Raw genomic sequence first — 5387 nt, forward strand, 5'->3', positions numbered from 1 at the left:
GACGACTGAATTATAAGTCGTCTGTGTATAATTAAATCTTGAAGTTTTTTTTTTCAATTGCAAAACTAACCTATGACTACTTAATTGTAAGTCGTTTACTTTTTAAAAAATATTATTATTTTAATTTTTGCCAGACGACTGAAATGTAAGTCGTTTGGGGAAGTCAAACTTCTGAAATTATCCAGTCAAATGCAAAACTAACCTATGACGACTGAAATGTAAGTCGTCTAGGTTCTTTGGAAATTTTTTTTGAAACCAAACAAAAACAGACGACTTAACTTTCAGTCGTCTCAGGTTACAAATTTCAAAGTCAATTGCAAAAATAACCTCTGCGTTGACCAGACGACTTCCAGGTAAGTCGTCTACAGCCAGACGACTTCCCAAGTAAGTCGTCTGACGAACAGATCTGGAAAAAAACTTGATGTCATACCTTAAATTGGTGAGATAAGTTCCTTAGCATACATAAGGCTTCTCCAGTCACACAGAATCATAAACGAAAGTAACCCACCCAGAATCGTTAGCTTCTATGATTCTATGAACCATAAAAATTTTAGAATCAAAATCTTGAGTTTTTTTAGCTCATTGTGGAGAGAAAGTGAGAGATATGTTGTGCTTAGTTCGCAAGAATGGAAAAAGAAGAAGGGTAAATCGATTTTGGGAGCATTAAGAGCTTCAAATTGGTTGTTGGTTGTGGTATTGATGACAATGGCAATCTTGTAATTACTTGAAGATGATGAGGGTGAGAGAGTAAAAATGTTTTTTTCGAAAAAAAAAAAATTGATGGCATTTTCGTAAATTATATGAACTTGTGGGGTGAATAGGGCAAAACCAATTTTCAAAAAAAAAGAGATAAGCTTTGGGTTTGACTTTAAGTTGTATGTCAATTCTGCAAAAAACCCCTGTTAAAAAGCCTAATTTGAAAAATAATGTAAGAAACGAGAGTTAATTTATAGAACTTTTTAAAACTACGTTTGCTTGCATTAACCGATGTGGGACTTTATTTTTTCTAACTTTTTGTGTTTTTCTTTTATTTATATTTTCACTGAATGTGTCCTAATAAATTAATAATATACTGTTGGTCCAGCTTTTACAAATACAATAAATATATCTTAATAAATCTAAGATGTGTGGTTTTGTTGATACAACATATTTGGGTATTATTCTGGAAAATTAATATAGTTTGTGTTTGAATTTTGTAACCGGATGATATACATTTATTTTAACAATGAAATTTTGTTACAATGAAAATATCTATATAGTTTTCAATGATAGTGTATATACACAAATGAGCAGTTTATCATATATTTTACATTAAATACTTACAGTTGTATTATATATATATATTCAATAATGGATTTTGTAAGAGTTAAATTTAATATAAATTGTTAAAATATATATTTACATTAAATAGTTATTTTTAAATTTTAAATTAAATAAAATTGCCAAAAAAATTAGTCCCCGCGTACTCTCCGATTTTTTGTCAACTCGCTAGGCATCAACTGGCCGTCCGACTCACGCCTAGCGTAGTTTCGAACAGGACTTTTATGTAACCCGAATGAGACTGATTTTGATAAACCCGAGAAACCAAAACCCGACTAGACCAAAGCAAAACCCGATTGGGAGCGGAATGACAAATCCTTCTGTCCTTTTTGCTGACTTGAAAGCCGGTAGCTTTAGAACCACCGTCAAAGTCGGTGAGCATTTGGTCCAGATTTTGGGAGGTCAGAAGTCGTTCTTCTTTTACACTGTTTGGATATTTCAGTTTTAATCTTGGTGTTGGTATTGGATCCTCCTGTAGGTTCCTTTGTATCCATCTGCAATCTTCCAAGACGAAACTGATGTAGGAAAGTAGAGCTTCCACCTCATTTTCAAGAAAGCTTTCAAGTAATTTAACCTCACACTTTTTAAATTTGTTCTGTTTTTGCTATGTACTCATACACGTTTTTCAATCTCTTTGTAGAGATTTTTTCAGTCTCTTTGTACAGATTTATAGATGATGAGGTTGAGAAAGTTAGAAGTTTTGCTATCGATGCAAATATACTGTCTAGAGATGGTTAAAGATATTAGAGTTGTCATCCCTACAAGTTTTTTCAGTTTTTGTTTTACACATCAGACATGTGTTCTGAAATAAGTGAGTGAATAATATTTTTTTGTTGTAGATATCTGGTGCAAATTGCGGTTACATACAATACTGATGCATCCATTTTTGTCACAAAAATTGATTCAGTGGTGACATCCAGCCACAGAACTACTGATGATGAGAAGTCCCCAACTTCAAAGAAAGCTCGCAAAGACCAAAATCCAACTATGACACTTTGCACCTCTGCTGGAACGAAGGAATTCCCAGAAACTACTTCAAACGCACCATTAAATAATGATGTCATCCAGCAACTCTCTATGTCATGCAAGTTGTTTTCACATAGCTTTTGTTTTCCTTTGAAACACTCATATTTTATCAATTATTTTGTTTTAAGTAATTCACAACCTGATGGTTAAATTTCCCAACTGGTTCGTTTCTCTCTGTTATTAATTTCTTACCGAACACCTAAACTTATTATCATAGCCCAAATTCTGGTTTTAAATGGGCTTCTTTCCGTGAAATCCTTTAAACTAACTTCTGAAGTTTTGATATTTGTAGGGTGAAGCATGTGTTCTTGATGTTGGACTCACAATTCAGGTAAATGAATTGCAGTTTGTTGCTTTCTTTGAGGAAGGTTTTGTTATTTATTATGGTTATTTAACCTGAGAAATCTCATTTTTTAGGGAATGAACCGGAGGCGTTACCGTAGCAGATTTTGTGTTACAATGGATATCAAATAATTCCAAATTAATGTTATTGGAGTTGGAATTGTCCCTTTAACAACACTAGATCGTTTTTCCGCACTACGCGCGGATAATTATTTAAAAAGTTTTACAATAAATTTTGTGGTGTGAAAATAAAATAAATCAGAATTTTTATGTATATAAGCTATGTATTATCTAGGGCATAGTATATGAGGGTAGATATGCTCTGCTTTTTTGTTGTTTGAATGTTGCATATATTTTTTTCTTGCAGTTTTTTTGTAATAATTTTTTTATTAGTTTACTAAAATATCAAAACTGAGTTTAGAATACAAAAACAGCACGGATGATGTCGCGAAGTTGTTTTTAGCTGTGTTTCCTTGATTATTATCTTCTCAGCCGTAGATAGAAGGTGTAGTTCTAGCTCATGCATTGAACTTAACACTTATCTTTCTTTTGAAGTTGTTGATAATTTTAAAGAGTTAATTAAGATTTTGAGTATTATGTTTGAACCTAATAAAAATTTTATGATTACATATCCAATTTATACGTGTATGTAAATTTTATTTCATAAATGGCATTGTTTGACATTTCCTTCTTATTATACAGATTGTGTCATTTTCTAATTTTAATATATATTTAGTGTCAATTTATACGTGTATGTAAATTTTAAATCATATTTTAATTTGTGTGGAAAATGTGAATGAAAATTTAGTAAGAAAGAAATATAGTATTTTATTTTATTTTAAAAGTTATTTGTTTGACCAATTTTAACTGATTTTCTTTTACTGTTTGTGCTTAAATTATTAATATAAATGGATAATTTTAGACAGTAGAAAAATGGATAATTTTAATTTTGAAATTTTTTGGGGAAATTACATGTTTACCACTTTCATGGTACCACTTTTCATTTCTACCACCACTAAAGAAACATTTTCAAAAATACATTCTTCATTAAATGGCAAAAGACTCTTATGTCCTTGTTATTTATATATATAATAAATCATTATTTAAATAATAATAAAAAATATTAAAAAAAGTAAACTTTTTTCTTATGTTTTCGAATTATACTTTTTCAAATTCGAACTTTTTTATAAATTCTTTTTTTGAAATTTTTTTTTCGAGTTCTTTTTTTATTTTTTTCAAATTTCTTTTTAGAAAACGAAAATTATGTTTGAAACTATTTTTTAAATTTTTTTATATATATCTTTTTAATTATTTAATTATATATTTATTAGAATCCTAAATTTCACATTCCAAAAATCCTACCCCACCTCTCAACTCTAAACCCTAAGTCTAGATTAGTTAACCCTATGGATATAATTATCTTTTACCCTTCATTAAAAGTGAGAGTAAAAGTGGTTAGTGTAAACATGAAAAGTAGTACTATGAATGTGTTATTTGTGGCAATTTTCCAAATTTTTTCCATTATATCTTGGAGATAAAGTTTTTATAAAATAAATTTTAGCTATATGAAACTAAAAATAGAGAAGGTAATTTATTGTTATTTTTATTTCATGATTTTTTTTAAGTGTTGATCACGTAATATAATTTTATTTAAAATTTCTATTTTAATTAATCATAATTTTATTATAAATTAAATGTAAATATTAGATATAAATTTTTTTTGGTTCAAAACTATTTCCATACCGTAGTTTCAATATTTTAAATTAAATGTATATAGTTTAGGATTTTAGGGTAAGGGGCATTTACTTTTTATAAGAACTAAACATAAATATTTGGAGTAAAGTCAAATTATTTTTTATTATTATATCAACAATCATAATAAACGGGTTTATAATTATATATTTTTATCAATAGAAACACAACTTTTAGATTCTTTTTTTTAAACCAACTTCAGATTCTTATATTTGAAGAAAGTATTCATGACATATGCCATATGCCATATTTTCAAATATGTAAAGTTCATGGAATATTGGTAGAAGAAATTTTCAATTGATAATTTAATATCATTTGTTGTTTAGCGTAATATCTTTTGTTGTTGTAGTAAAATCCAAAGTAATAATAATTTAAAATCGCTTTACATTTATAAAACCAAAATTTATTATAGTAACATGACTAAATAATAAAGATAACAAAAGTAGGTTGGAGTTGTTATTTTTTTTTGTTGATTTTTTTCTTATAGGTGTGATACTGTTTTCGTATATTGATTTTTCCCTTAACTTTTATAATATTTCTAATAATGTCTATAGGTTTAGTTCTAATTATTATATAAGAAATATAATATGAAAATGCTTGAATTTTAATAGATAAAAACTAATTATTTAACGTAAGAAAATTACTACTTTAAATATTGCTCATTTTGTTTTATAAATATTGTCAATTTAAAAAAGTATGCACACCTGCGTATATAATTAAATTCGAGTATATCTTATAACATACATAAGTTTACATAAAACATAAATAAAGCTAAACACAACTCATCTTTAAGATGTGTAAGTTTAACTACAACACGTATATATGTAGTCTTTGTTAACATTAAGCAAGTTTTAGATCAATAATAATAGGTTTTACAGAAACTATATAGCCTGCTTGTGACAGTAATAAGCATGAATACAGATAACCATAAACACACAAAAACAAAA

Source organism: Brassica napus, unplaced genomic scaffold, assembly GCF_020379485.1.
Source record: "Brassica napus cultivar Da-Ae unplaced genomic scaffold, Da-Ae ScsIHWf_138;HRSCAF=249, whole genome shotgun sequence".
In the NCBI taxonomy this organism is placed as follows: domain Eukaryota; kingdom Viridiplantae; phylum Streptophyta; class Magnoliopsida; order Brassicales; family Brassicaceae; genus Brassica; species Brassica napus.